The 16,398-nt window shown below is 33.6% G+C and overlaps 1 pseudogene across 1 annotated transcript; it reads left to right on the top strand.

Moving 5' to 3' along the window:
- Window positions 1–10,763: 10,763 nt before the first annotated feature.
- On the top strand, window positions 10,764–12,675 carry LOC110743601 (annotated as a pseudogene). Its single transcript, XR_002522919.2, has 2 exons — window positions 10,764–10,776; window positions 12,080–12,675. The product of XR_002522919.2 is annotated as a peptidyl-prolyl cis-trans isomerase A pseudogene (transcript).
- Window positions 12,676–16,398: the final 3,723 nt, after the last annotated feature.

Genomic DNA, 16,398 nt, shown 5'->3' with positions numbered 1-16,398 from the left:
TTTTACAAAATTGAAATGTTAAAAATGACAGAAAGCAATATTATGCAAATGCAGATAAAAAATTGAAACTACAAAACTTCCTAACAGAAATGTACGTATAATTTAACTTCTGAAAATCAATCAATGTTACATACCGTATGAACAAATAATAAGTAAAATTATGTGGTCATCTCAATAGATTCAGAAATAGCATTAGATAAAATCTAACATCCATTCCTGATTTAAAAAACTCTCAGCAAACTACAAATAGAAAGGGACTTCCTTCACTGCAAAAATGGCACCTACAACCAACTTACAGTTATCAATATACTTACTTGTGAAAGAAAATGGTTTTTCACAGAAGATTAGGATGAGAACAAGGGTATTTGCTCTCAAGAACTCTAATCAACATTGTTCTGGAGGTTTTATATAGTACAACAGGCAAGCAAAAGACGTAAATCGTCCAGATTAGAAAGCAAGAAGCAAAACCCTCTTTACTGACAGATGACATGACTAGCTTGCGTAGAAGATTTTATGGGATCTTCAGGAAGCAACTAGAATAAGTAAGCTTAGCAACTTTGCAGAATACGAGAGGCAATATACAAAAGTCAACTGTATTTCTATATGCAACCAATGAAAACTCAGAAGTTGAAATTAAATACCACTTACAATAGCATCAAAATGTGAAACCTATCATTTTTAGCATAGTTAAAATTCTGAATCTGAAGACTATGTTCAGTTAAACAGAAATGAGGCTATGAGATACTTTGTTTCCAGAATTTCCATATACAATTTCCAGTTGACTTAAATGCTCAGTATCCTGTATCAGCCTTAAAGCTCTTATTTTTAATTTCTATTTTTTTAAATTTGAGTCATATTATTTTCACATACATTTATAGAGCTTTGTTTCTAAGTCTACCCAACTAGTTATTAGTAACAATCAGAGTTGTAATTTGATTTGCAAATGAATGAAAATGGGCAGGGGAGAAGACCCATTTCCTATGTTATTTATACTAAGAGTTAGAATAAAGAGGGCAAAACCTAGAGCTAAATATCTGTATTTAGCTGTGAAAAGGTGACTACCTGAAGGAGAAAGAGCAGAATTACACAGTAAGAAGAAAATGTGGATCAGAAATCCAAGGATTGCCCTGCAGATAGTCCAATGCATGAGGCTGGCTGAGGTATTATCTGCAGCAACACTGAGAGCAAGCCATGGGGAAATAGACAGTGCTCAATCAATCATTGCTATGTATGTGGCATCTCCAGACTATTCACAGTTCAGGTAGTAGATGACTTGTAATTATTTTATATTTTAAGGCTCATTTATATTTACCAAGACCCTTTGTCTTAACAACTAAGTTAAGAAAAACAAATCATAAATTTTAACGGGTATTTATTTTTAGCTTTACAAAACAGATAATTTCACATAATGAATTCTAAAATCTTAATGAATGTCATGGAAGTCCCAAATACTTATGCTTTTCTATAATTACTAAAGTTAATATTGTTAAAATGGCATTATCTAAAGTACAGCTTATATCTGACTGTGTTAGTGATTTCTTTTAACATTGATTCGGAAGCTAAAGGTGTATTCTAAAGTTTCACCTGTGTACATCAGCTTAAAATGTGTATTATTTTAAGAATAAATTGTGGTAACATTTTTATAAAATTAAGTTCAAATAAAATTGTTTTGTAAATGCACAGAAATAATATGTGACAATTGTGTTTAAGAAAAATAAGCAAACTTAGTATTCTTAGTTTATTTGATTAGTAACATTTTGCTATTTAAAGTCAAATAATTTGCTCCATAAATAGGGCTTAAAATTTAACCATAAACAGCTATCTTCCACTTCTATCATGCGTACCGCTTACATTAATTTGAAAGAATACCAATTGCTTTAAGTTGCATGACACAGATATGTTGAATGTTCAACTTTTATTGCCACTATAAGAATAAGAGCTGTTTATACTTTCATAGTTAAGAAGTCATAAAGTATTTATGCTATTTCTAAATGTGTTTAATATTGTTTCCTTTTGGAGATACATTGATTATAAGGTAGAAATAAGAGTAATTATCCCTGGCATGTAGAATATTCTCCTTTGCTTTTTTTTTTTTTTTAAGGGATATGGAGAAAGGAGGAAGTTATATATCACTGCTATGCCCACATTGTCAGTAAAATATCTTTTATGAAAGTATGATAAAATATTGGTTTTAAAAATTGGTCTAGCAGGAATTATTTTATTTCTTCTTACAATGACATTGGTTTTTATTCAAAAAGACAATTTCCTATTTCAGGTCTTTTTTTTAGCAATTATAATTTGATATCACTCTTTTCCTTATATAAATTATGCCATATGTATGTAGTTTTAAAACAGTCAAGTTTATCTTATACTTACTTCTACAGTATTACTTTAAGAATAAATTGTGGTAACATTTAATGTTAACTTAATGTAATAACATTAAAGGTAAATATAATTCCTCTAGATGACTGAAGCCAATAGGGTTTTCAGCTAGTCTTCAAAACAGAGCAGATTATGTTCCTGTGTCCCTAACCTGTGAGTAAATGATATTACTGACTAGAGTGGATGTTACTCTCCAGAGGCTCTGTTTTTATTTAGTAAATAACTTGCCCATTTCCATCCATGCCCAGTATCTAATAGGAGAGAGTATAGATCATTTTCCCTTTTTGGCCACCATTCATCCCCCATCTTGTCAAACTGTGCATTATAAACACAGAAAAGAGAAGAAAAGAAGAAACAGTTGTCATGGAAATGTACCCATAGTTCCATTAACATGCTTTTTACAAAATATTATATCCTAGCTGTTTTGAATTTGCCTTATCGATATTAAGAAATGGGATAGAAAGAGAAGGGGTAGAATGTGACTAAGTGGCACATTATTTAACATATATAAGAATTATGCAATATACTTTTGTGAAGTTTCCATATTCCTTTGTTCTTTGATTTTGACAACAATAAAGAGATAACATGTAAATATTTTCTAAAAACAACACCTGAATTCAGAATTTGTCCATATAAAATATTGACATTTTAATAATCAACTACCTAGTAATTTTTTGTACATTTTCCTCCTCTTGGAATGCCTTTCCTTGTACGTTCTCATGCAAAACTCCTATTAATTGTTTGAGAATCAAGCCAAACCTTTTTTTATTCCTGGATGCTGTTCTTGCTTTTTTTTTTTTATTCTCTGAGGCAAAGTTGCTCAATTTTTCTATTGTACCACCATAGTAGCTCAGCTACATTTGCCAAACTTTATTTTGTTTCATAGCGTAAATAACCACTCTGCTTTGTAGTCCATAAGCAACAGCTGGGCAGGGAATGTTTATTATACATCTTCACCTCAGTAGCCCCCAACAGGAGCCCAGCATATGCCGGATGCTTCATTTTTTTTTTGATGAATGAATGAATGAATGAATGAAAGAATGAATGAATGTATGAACTGAGCATTATTCTAAGCTAAGTGGACACTAGTCAAAATTCCATAAACCTCAGGAATACTCATAAATTATGTGTTATAAGCTGGAGGAGTTTCACTCAAAGTAATAATCAATCATCGTCATAATAATCATTGAATCCTATTAAGGTAAATGTTAATTTCCCTTTCATTTCTGAAATGAAGTAATTGAGGCTGAGAAGTTAAATAACTTACCTTTATATATAATTATATAAAGTCTATCTAATCTATCTATCTCCAAATTGAGCCCAGGCAGTCTAACTCCAAAGCCATTACATAAACATAACAAACTAGAGTATGTAGAAGATAAATAGGGTTGTCTCTTTAAATGGATTTGGACTTGTAACTTGTTGTGCATAGTACCATAATCTCAAATCAACAACTACTGGTAGTTATATTTTCTTAAGTTAACATAGAAATATAACTGTCAAATAATTAGAGATATAGAAAGCATTCATATGAATAAGTCATGTTTTAATTATTGATTAGTAATTAATCTGTAGTCCTGGACCTAGGGGTGGGTGAAATACAGAAGAAAGTTAGGGACATTATTGCTATATTATAGGTGAGTTAGATATGATCCCATTGGTTAAGTGCAACCGATGCAGATGAACAATTAGTGAATAATACAGTATTTTCACATGTCCCAGCTTGCTTTTTATTCAATTACTCCCAACCCTTAATTTCTACACCTTCTGATCTGCTTGCCTCTTATCTAATTATCTCTTTTTCTCTTTCAGACCTTATATTAATATTAAATGTAGCTTCTTGTCAAAATGTCTTCCTTGATCCTTAACCTAGCTAAATCTTGGGGTGAATTGTTACACAGCAATGGAAAACTAATACAGTAAGTGACATAGAGGGGATTTAAACCCAGGCTGATGAGTGTATACTCTTCATTACTTTACCAAGCTGAGATTTAAAAAAAAAGGTTTCTCAACATGAAAATGAGTGGTTTTAAGTTTGCAGCAAAATTGAGATGAAGGTACAATGAGCCCTGCAACAATACATGCATAGCCTCCCCCATTATCAGAGTGGTACATTTGTCAAAATCAGTGAATTTACATTGACAAATTATTGTCACTCAAAGTTCATAGTTTATATTAGGGCTCACTCTTGATGTTGTACATTTTATGGGTTTAGAAAAATGTGTAATTATATGTATTCAGCATTAGAATATACTTTTTTTTCCCTAAAAGTCCTGTGTGCTCCACAAGACATCTTGGTTGGTTCCAAGTTTTGGCAATGATTAATAAAGCTGTGATACTATTGTTTGCAGATTTTTCTGTAGGCATAAGTTTTAAACTCCTTTGGCCAAACACCAAAGAGTGTGATTGCTGATCACATGATAAGAGTATGTTTCCTTTTGTAAAAAATCACCAAACTATCTTTTAAAGTGGTATGTAGTGATATCTCATTGTTTTAATTTGCATTTCCCTGATGAATATGATGAGCAGTATCTTTTTATATGCTTATCTGCCATCTGTATATTTTATTTTATGGTATGTCTATTAAGGTCTGTAACCCATTTTAAAATCAGATTTATAATTTCCTATTGTTGGCTTTTAAGAGTTTTTTGTATATCTTGGATAATAGTATTTTATAAGATGTTATTAGATGTGTCTTTGCAAATATTTTCTCCAGTCAGTGGTTTGTCTTTTCATTCTCTTGACAGTTATTTTCACAGAGCAGGCACTTTCTGCTGTGTCTATTTATTTCCATTGTGTTCTCTTTTCTACACCTGCTAAATGAACATATGAAAAAGTAGTTTTAAGACACAAGTACAAGTAAAAATAAGGCATTTATCACCTTGCTGTGTCTATTGATCTTCATGTTCTCTGTTTCTCCAAATTCTATTACCAATTGGACAATAACAGAAAAAAAGTGACCAAAGTCTCAGCAGCTTTTTATCCTTTCAAAGAAAGAATTATGGAAAAGTCTAAAGTCATTTGTTTTCTTTAGTATATTCAAGCACACAAGTATAAAATGAGTTACAGAAGAAGGACAATTTGAAATACTGTCTGCTGTGAACTGAATTTTGTCCCCCTGAAATTCTTATGTTAAAACTCAAACCCCCAAAGCAACTGCACTTGAAGATGGGATCTTTGGGATAATTTATTTTATATGAGTTCATGAAGGTAGGGTTCTCATGATGGGGGATTAGTGCCTTTGTACGAAAAAAAAAAAAAAGGTATCAGACCTCTTGCGCTCTCTCCACCATGTGAGGATGCAGTGAGAAGGCACACTGCAAGTCAGAAAGATGGCCTTCATCAGGAACTGAATTGACCAGCACCTTGATCTTGAACTTCCTATTCTCCAGAACCATGATAAATAAATCTGTTGTTTATACTAGCTAGTCTATGGTATATTTTTATAGAAGCTCCAGCTGACTTTGACAGATATTGGTAGTAAGAAGTGGAATGCTGCTGTAAGAAATATTTTAAAAAGTGGCAGCAGTTTTAGAACTGGGTAATGGGTCAAAGCTGGAGGAGTTTTGAGGTGCCAGATATAAATATGGATGTTAAAAGCAATTTTGATGAGGTATCCGACCAAAATAAGAAACATGTTATTGCCAACTGGAGGAAAGGTTATACTTGATATAAAGTGTCAAAGAACTTAGCTGAACTGTGTTCTAATCTTTCATGGAAGGCAGAACTTACGAGTGATGAAATTAGATATTTAACTCAGGAGATTTCTAATCAAAGTGTTGAAGGAGTAGCTTGATTCCTCTTGAATGCTTACAGTAAAATACAAAAAAAAGATGAATTAAATAAATAATGGTTAAGTCAAAATGAACCAGAACTTGAAAATATTTGCAAATTCTCAGCCTATCCATGTTGTAAAAACTGAGAACGCTGTTCTTAAGAGAACATTAAGGGGTAGCTGAATAACCATTTCATAAAGAGGTAATGGGTGCAACTAATGAACTTAATCGACTTTTTAGATTTTATTAGTATGGACCATAGTGGTATTCAGTTGCAAATGAACATTATTATTCAATAAACTAGAATAAGGAGACTGAAGGTATATCAGAGGTCATCAGAGACATGGACTAGGTTTCAAAAGCCAAGTGGCCTCCACCAAAAGCTTTCAGGGTGAAATTGTGCTGATGAACTTTAAGAGTGGAGACTCAGGTCCTTTAGTGTGGGATCTCTTTCTGGAAGAGCCACAGAGAGCAACTCCTATACTTGTAGGTCCAAAAGGTAGAGCATTGAACCAAAGAGGATTACTCTTAAATGTTAAGATATAATAGAATTTCTCTTGCTAAAATTTTACACTTGCTTAGGACTTATCACCACTTTCTTCTTTATATTTTCTCTCTTTTGGAGTGAAAATGTCTTTCCAGGCTATTCCCACCATTAAATTTTGAAAGCACAGTACTTGCCTACAAGATTTTACAGGTTCACAGGTGGAGGAGAATTTTGGCTGAGGATGAATTACTAACTTCAATCTCAGCCATATGTGATTTAGATGATATAAGGTAAAACACTGGACTTTAGAATAGATGTAAGAATAAGTTAAGACTTTTGGAGCAAGTGGGATGAAATGGACGTATTTTGCATGTGAAGACATGAATTTGGAGAGGGTGGTGGGCAAATGCTATGGACTGAATTGTGTACTCCTAAAATTCATATATGGAAGCCCTAACCCCTAACACGACAGTATTTAAGTTGGAGCCTTTGGAAATAATTATGTTTGGATAAAGTCATCAGAGTGGAGCCCTGGGTTTAGTGCCCTTATATGAAGAAAAAGAGATACAAGAAAACATCCTCTCTCTCTCTTTCTCTCTCCCTGCCTCAGGAGGCTACAGAAAGAAGGTGGCTGTCTGCAAGCCAGGAGGAGAGACTTCACCAGCAACCCAATCAGCCGGCACCTTGATCTTGTACTTGCTAGCTACCAGAACTGTGTGTAATAAATGTCTGTTTACACCACCTGGTCTGTAGCATTTCGTTATATGAGCTCAAACTGAAAGCAACTTTTACATACCTTAGTGAGCAAAGTGAATTACAGCATCACCCCAAAATAACTCTTGTATCTCTTTATGCTGTGGTAAATATTAATTTAGTGTATTAAATGAGAAAATGAAATAAAAGCACCTATGATAATTTGGTATATGTATTGTAGGTTCAATAGTTTCATTGTTAAAATTGCTTGGATACTAGTAAAATTAAATTTAAAAAACTGACTAATTAAAAGATAGCATTCTCTATTTTCCTTATTCACGTATATTTAATTTCCAGATAAAAATAATGTAGAAAGGTAAGTGCAGAAACAATCACATAAACATTTTTAAAATATTTTCCATATTTTTATTTTAAAATAACTTTGTTCAACCTCTCTAACAATCTCCAATGATATTGCTAATAGTTACTCAAAATTGAACATTAATACCATAAGAAAAAATATGATTTAACACATTAAATTGATATCTGGAAAATAGAAACAATGCCAACTTAAGTTTTTTGGAAAATACTTCAAAACATTGCTATTACATGATTATGTTGATAGCTAACTATATTTTACTACATTACTAATTTGTGATTTCTCTTGAATCTAAACTTTAATTCTTTTTAGTTTTTCAAATAATATTATTATCCATATTTTTATACTATTAATTTGTGTGACATTTAATTCCTATCATTTTGTCTATTTATTTGCCAAATGCAAAAATAATAAAATCAAATAAATTTTAATTTATCATATATATTTTCCTGTGGATTGATTTATTACAATACCACAAAAACAATCCAAAAAATTTATCAAAAGACATAATATAGATAGTATTGATATCAATTCAAACAGGATAGTTGAAACTTCCAGTAATACCAATATTCATTGTTATTTCCTCTAATCTTGCTTTTTGTTTTCCCTTTTACATTTTTTTGTTCTTTTTAACTTGCCTAAGAAAGAAAGACCACATTAATCTTAGCAGAAGGTCCTGACAAATCTATCCACCAAGTCATTAGTTCAACTACAACATAGTCAGGGTAAATGATGGCTTCAAAGAAGAATTTGTTATCAACTCAGTTTGCCACATTGATTAGCAAGCCCAGGCAGATACATTCTCATAAATGCCCACAGCACAAAGTAGAACAAAAGAAGGATCTGGTAGGATATTATTTAAAATTTGATTCTCTGTTGGTAAAGTGACAGCACTTTAAAGATTCGTCCAGTAATTTGGCTTATTAATGTTAATCATGGATAATGGTAAATGAACTTGAGCTTGAACACTATTTATTCTATTGTAAATATATATAATTATATAGACATATTGCATATAGGTAAAAGATGCAACATTTTCTGTCTAAAATTACTTTCCACTGATCTCTATTAGAGATATAATAAATTAATATGACTTTAAAATATAAAGCATAGATAATATTTTGCAGAAGGATAAATCCTTAACAGAAAACACTTTTCTGTATGGATGTATTATCAAAATATTGACCAAACTGAAATATACATTAACTTCACATTATTTAACAATTTCTACCCGCTTTGCCTAAGTACTTCTTATGTATTACTTATTTTCTTGATTCTGACTTTGGGGGCTACATCAAAGTCAGGAAGAAATAATTTTTGAGATTTAAGTACTAAATGGCATGCCTATGTATGTATCTAAGATAGAATGTCATGTGGAAAGCAATAAGGAATGAGGCAGGATGTAAACTGAACTGCTTGCCAGTCTTCCTGATCAAAATGTTAACATTTTGGTTATTAGATTTGGTTTAATTAATTTTCAAAGAAGCAAATGAATAAAAATAACCTTATAAACATTCACAAGGCCCTTTTAGATTGCTTGGTGACAATAATAGCTATAGTCTTTTAAAATGAGTAAATTTTGGTAGATCCGCACTTTATGCAAGTCTGAGTTATTGAAAGTTTATTCCAAGATGTAATTAAATGTGCGAAAGATTTATTGGGCGTGGGAGCAGGAGAGTCAGGTGAGATCCTTTAGACCATGATGCAGGTCTGATAAATGTAAAAGGGAGAGGGAAGAAAAAGGATTAGGTAAGATGACTTTCAGACTGAAGTCCCTCAGTTGCAAGAAGATTTCAGCTGGTACAATGAGTCTTTTTTCCAGAGTCAGATTTTGGAAAAATGCACATCTTGCCAGAATGAGCCTGCTTAATACCCCTGCCATGCTCAGTCATTGGCTGGGAGCTGCCTGAGGGAAGTGTGCTCATAGTGTGAAGGCAGTAGTGAATCCAGACGTGTAAAACTGGGATCAGTCAATTATGTTTCCCACATAAGATCTGAGTAACACATTTTTATGGTAGCCATAAAATCCAAGATATTCTTAATCATCTATTGTTTTAAAATATTCTATATAATATTTTCTCAGATGCAAGAAAGAAGTGGATTTCAGAAACAAAAATCTAGTTTTAGTCTATTTATTAAAAATTATTTACTTTTTTTTTTATTTTGCAGAGTGAGTGTAGTAAGATTCTGAAGTCTGTTCTATTTTAGCTTGATTTCAAACAGAATCCTAGGTCTTAGCTTTGGGAATACTAGCTAGGAAAAGAAATAGCCAAAATGTTTCTGTCATTATGACTGCAGAAAAGTTAATATATTTCCACCAGAAAGTGTGGTAGGTTAATTGGTGAATTACAAACATTCATGAAAACAACACTTCCTCTCTTGTGCAGGGTGGAGAATTTTTGACAGTGGGTAACTCAGTTCTGTTATCTGCATATCAGAGTTTCATGCTAAATATTATAGGATTAAACTGGTCAACTACAAGTTTAATCCAACAAGAAATGTTGGATCTACACTTTATGCAAACCATATTATTGGTTTGCTACATGATGTTTTATGAAATGACATTTATTGGCTGAAAGGGATAGATATTTTTGCTTTTTTTGTTGAGGTTCACTTATGAAATATTAACTACCTTACAATTTCCTGCCCTTCTCTAAATATAAACACTGAAAAAATATATTCCATAAAATATACTAAGCATATTTCAGTATTTTTGCTCTTTTGCTTATTCTCTATAACTGACAAAATATCCCAAACAAAATGTGAGATGAATGTAACAGATGAGAAGCCAAAACTCTTTATTTATATTTTAATTCTTATTTAAATGCAAAAACGCAACATGATAAACACATTTTGTGTGAAATTATTTTGTAATATTATTATAATTGTTGTCAAGATGTACCAAGATGTTTTAATGATAACAACCAATTATTCTAAAGTTTTTTTATGAGAAAAATTATAAAAAGATTATGGAAAAATGGAAGTATGTTTTATATATATATATATATATAAGTAAATTAGAAAATTTGCTGTCAGATGTAAAACCATGGAATCAATAGGTTAGTGACAAATAATATAGTGTTGCTAAGTATTAAACACATATGCCTCCCATAATTATTTATTTATTTATTTTTTGAGACGGAGTCTCACTCTGTTGCCCAGGCTGGAATGCAGTGGTGTGATCTCGGTTCACTGCAACCTCTGCCTCCCAGGTTCAAGCAATTCTCCTGCCTTAATCTCCTGAGTAGCTGGGATTACAGGCACCCACCACCATGTCTGGCTAATGTTTGTATTTTTAGTAGAGATGGGGTTTCACCATGTTGGCCAGGCTGGTCTCGAACTCCTGACCTCAGGTAATCCACCTGCCTCAGCCTCCCAAAGTGCTGGGATTACAGATGTGAGCCACCACGCCTGGCCATAATTTTTGAATTCTTATTTTAAAACAGGCATTTTGTTATTGCACAGTATGCTACATCCCAGAATTTAATAAATCACCACGTAAAAACAAAAAACAAACAAGATGGTATAAAATTTTAAAGCACAATATTTGTATTTGGAAATAAATATAAGAGAAGTTTACATTTTAAATTGCTGTGAAAAGAATGTGCAAAATAACAAGTGTTATTGTATGACATCACAATACACCCATAGGAAAATTGACATATGTTTTTGCATCTAAAATTAATTTATAACCTGTTAATGCATTCAATATAATTAGCTATACTTTTTTTTTTTTTTTTTTTTTTTTTTTTTTTTTGAGACGGAATCTCACTCTGTCACCCAGGCTGGAGTGCAGTGGCACAATCTCAGCTCACTGCAACCTCCACCTCCTGGGTTCAAGTGATTCTCCTGCCTCAGCCTCCTGAGTAGCTGGAACTACAGGCATGTGCCAGCACGCCCGGCTAATTTTTTTTTTATTTTTAATAGAAACGGGGTTTCACGTTGTTGGTCAGGCTGTTCTGGAACTCCTGACCTCGTGATCCACCCGCCTCGGCTTCCCAAAGTGCTGGAATTACAGGCATGAGCCACCATGCCCAGCCTTATAAATATAATTTTTAAAATTTTATATATAAATAAAGAATTGCAAAAGTTTTCTTGTTCTCAAAAACAAAAAGTAGAGCTACTGTATTATCCATCTATCCCACTGCTAGGTTTATACCCAAAAGGAAAGGAAATCAGTATATCAAAGCAATATCTACACTCTCATGTTTATTGCTGCACTATTCATAATAGCCAAGATTTGTAAGCAACCCGTGTCCATCAACAGATTAATAAAGAAAAAATGTGATACCTATACACAACAGAGTACTATTCAGCCATAAAAATGAATGAGAAGTGGAGGATACTATGTTAATTGAAATAAGCCAAGCCCAGAGACACAAACTTGTCATGTTCTCACTCATCTGTGGGAACTAAAAATCAAAACAATTGAACATGATATTGGTGACTTCACACGCCATAATGGCACTGGTGGCAAGTCCATCTATGGGGAGAAATTTGAAGATGAGAACTTCATCCTAAAGCATACAGGTCCTGGCATCTTGTCCATGGCAAATGCTGGACCCAACACAAATGGTTCCCAGTTTTTCATCTGCACTGCCAAGACTGAGTGGTTGGATGGCAAGCATGTGGTCTTTGGCAAAGTGAAAGAAGGCATGAATATTGTGGAGGCCATGGAGCTCTTTGGGTTCAGGAATGGCAAGACCAGCAAGAAGATCACCATTGCTGACTGTGGACAACTTGAATAAGTTTGACTTGTGTTTTATCTTAACCACCAGACCATTCCTTCTGTAGCTCAGGAGAGCACCCCTCCACCCCATTTGCTCGCAGTATCCTAGAATCTTTGTGCTCTCGCTGCAGTTCCCTTTGGGTTCCATGTTTTCCTTGTTCTCTCCCATGCCTAGCTGGATTGCAGAGTTAAGTTTATGATTATGAAATAAAAACTAAGTAACAATTGTCAAAAAAAATAGTACTACATAAAATTAATAGCTTATTTGTAACAAATATGTACTTCACTATAGCTAGAAGAGGCTTAAATATCTTTTCCCTACTATTACCATTCTTCCCTCTATTCCCTCTAGAAGTAACACACACACACACACCAGAAGACTTAACCTGTAGCTAACCAGTAATATGAGAAAAAAGTATACTTTTATTGTTTTAAGCCACCCATTTTGTGTTTGTTCCACAACATTACCTAGCAAAAGATTTCTGGGACATGTGATACGGAGGAGATAATTCTAGATTTCCTCCCCATTATATATGTCCCAGAATTATCTTGCTCAATCAGGTGGTTGATAAAATTCCTGAATACAAAAATCTTTTATAAAGCAAAGAAAGAAACAAACATAAAGTCCCCAATGGTCTGGCAACTCCATTGCCCCAGATCTTGAGAAAATAAACTGGTGAGATTATACAGCAAGCACATTTATTTCTATTTTAAAAAGCAGGATAGATGTCCTTGATTTTATCCGGTAAGTAAAGGAGCTGGAATATAACGTACTTAACAATGCAGAGCATTGATATTTCGGCCTAAAACCATGAATTTGTTGTGATTTAGCACTTAGGGAGAAATCATAATGGATGTGTGAAGTTCTAAAATTCAAAATAAAGTCACTTATGTCAAACCCTGGCAATGGAGCCGGGGAAGGCCATAAAGGAAAGTCTCTCATGCATGATTTGCCTAAAAACGGAAACTGTCACAAGATATTTTTCCAAACAGCAGCTCACTACATGAACTATGCAAGAACAGATAGCAGCACAAAGACAGCTAGTGAGTATACAAGAACACTTGCCTGACTCACTGTCTCACACACCCAATCCAAAACTGCAAGGGCCTACCTATAACTCAAAGATTACATATCCTACCAAGATTAGAAATCCTATTCACATTTGTGAATCAGAATTTACCAGCTCTGATAAGACACTGCCAGTACCAATGTGCTTTCTTTCAACTTGCATAACCTCCTCTTTCCCCAATAAACCCCTGCTTTGTTCTTTCTTCTCCAGATTTATCTGAGGCCTATATGTATGTCCTAGATCATAATTCTACTTCTTGTATATCATTTACAAATAAAATCTTTTCCTTTCATATTTGAAAGAAAATGTTTATGTTGATATAATCTGGTGTGAAGTAGGGGCTGAGGGACCAGTGGTTCTGGTAACTACATAAGGCCTGCTGTACCCAAACTCGGGACCCTTGACATCCCTGCTTCCACAGGTTGACTATTTACCCATGGAGAGTATTTCATAGATTAAACTCCCAGTGTTTTGTTTTGGTTGAGTTTTTGGTTTTCTTTGGGATTTGCTTATGAGTGATCTTTTGACCTTCTGTTAATGAGAACTTATGAGGAACTTCTCTCTTCTGTTTATGTAGTGTCCTATTCAAACAAGGCTTTTTCACTGCTGGTTTATGAAGGATTTTCCTTCCTGTTGAGAATGCTTTGTTGTCCTTCCTGGGGTGAATATGTACTTTACTTTTTGGTTTAGTTATTCATGTCTGATATTTCACCCCAACACCAATTAAAGGTGTGACGGTGTGTTCAGCCTTAGCACCAACTCTTCCAGATAAATGTATTTACAACACGTACTTTCAAAGTTCAAAGACATGACAACGTAGTACCCCTTTGGGACTTCAGCCCATGACATGTTCAAACATTATGGGGATCAAACAGCTTGTTTTGCTTAGAGCTAAACTAAAACACTGTGGCTATAAAAGTATACAGTCCAAATAGGATCCATATCTCAACTGATATCTCAGGATTGCCAAACACATTAAGGACTCAGACTTCCTCATTACAAAATGCCGCCTCAAAGCTAGCTGAAACTCTAGAGCCATCCCCTCCCCTTCCTATACCTCTTCCTTTTTATTCTTCTCTAAGCTAAACTCTCCTGTTTCCAAAATTCCTCAGCTATTCTGGCATATTGAATTTTTAAGGAAAAACATTTGAGAAACAGCAGGTAAAAAAAATCATTTGAACCTTAGTGCTGCATCTTAAAAGCAAAAAATAAAATTTTCATGTAATAGGCACCCTCCTTATACTAGAAGGGAACACAGCACTCTTATCTTCAAGGACAAGGAATTGAAATCAAGAACATACTGTACAGATCTTATAAAAATAATTATTTTATCTTTTACGCTTCCTTACATAATGTGGTCACATTTTCACAGTTAACTATGTTTTGTTCAATCCAGTATATTAGTAACTGACTCCAACTGCTTTACCCAACATTTGGTTCGACAGCCTTCATAAGGTTACTTATCAAGACAATTTAAGAAAATCTTAAATTTAGCCTTAACCCACTTTGTCAGAAATATAATTTGGATCCAACTCTCTTCTTATAAACCAGTGAATTTATAATGTTATGTTTTAGTCATGATTTTTAAAATAAAAACTATAATATTTTTCTGTAAGATCTTTTGTTCATCTGTAATTTTTATGTCTATGTGTTATATGTATATATTTTTTCTATCAAAACATATAAAGACCTGTGACACGAAACTAACCCAGAACCATATTGACTGAGAAAAGGGCAGCCATGTTTCCCATGTTGCTGGAGAGGGCTCCAGACAAACGTCTTGTCTGTGCCTCTGAGCTAAGGTGCTTCCTATAACCCTAGGTGAGACACTGTGCCAGAAAACTCCTCCCACTAGCTGCCTGCAAAGGGCATTCAACAGAGATTTCTGTTTTGGACTTGGAAACTGCCCAGTTGAGACTCAGCTGTTTTCTACCAATCAGGATGCTTGGTCTCCTCTGATCTGCAGATGGCTTTTTTCAAAAAATATAGCTTGCCTTTATTTTTCCTCCACAGACTTCATGGTCTTTTGTTAACAGAACTTGATTGGCTTAAAGAAAAAATTAAGTGCTTATCAAGTAATTTATCAAAAATATAGTAATTAACCCAAATGCCTTTGACAGGCATGATCGTCTGCACCCAGAAAAAGGTTTTGATTTTAATTCTGATTATTTTTTTTTTTTAAATTTTAAACTATCTTTTGAATCACAGCTTTTTCCTGTGTTATAGTTCCTACCAAATTTTAAGTTGGAAGTGTTGTCTTGTGCTTTTAAAATAACTTTACTTCTCAAGATAGAGTTTTTCTTTTCAAGTTTTTAGATTCCTACCTTGATAATTCAGTATTTTACTGCATCTCACTACATGGGATTTACAAGTCATGCATTCACACATCATTGCTTTCTGCTCTCCTTCTTTCTCTCCTTGAAATGCTACACCATTTTGCTTAACTAAAGTGGTGACTCTTTCCAACTTATTTTTTGTCAGTTCCTGTATACTTTGTTTTTTGTTTTTTGTTTTTTGTTTTCAGTTCTGACTGCTATTGTGGCCTGTTGCTGAGAATGTTTGTCTTAAAGGCCTAGGAGAACAATGTTTCCTTCAGTATAACTTGATTCTGTACTCTTCACTTTTCTTGATGCGCCTAAATTATTTCATGTATCCAGGCAGTTTCACATGCTCTTGCTTTTTCTAAAAGCCATGCATGCCCTTGCTCAAAGTATTGATTTTCTTGTTTACATTATTCTTCTATAATATGGTGTATACTGATAACTTTAGACATACACTCTTTCAATGTCAACTTGAATTCAAGTACCTTCTCATTAAGTTCAATTTCCAACTTATCTAAATGTGCTTCCCGTAAGAAAAAAAAATCATACTGCAGCAGATTT

Source organism: Papio anubis, chromosome 5 (assembly GCF_008728515.1).
Source record: "Papio anubis isolate 15944 chromosome 5, Panubis1.0, whole genome shotgun sequence".
NCBI lineage: Eukaryota > Metazoa > Chordata > Mammalia > Primates > Cercopithecidae > Papio > Papio anubis.
Note: the sequence above shows the minus strand (reverse complement) of the source record. Positions and strands in the feature narration are given on the sequence as shown.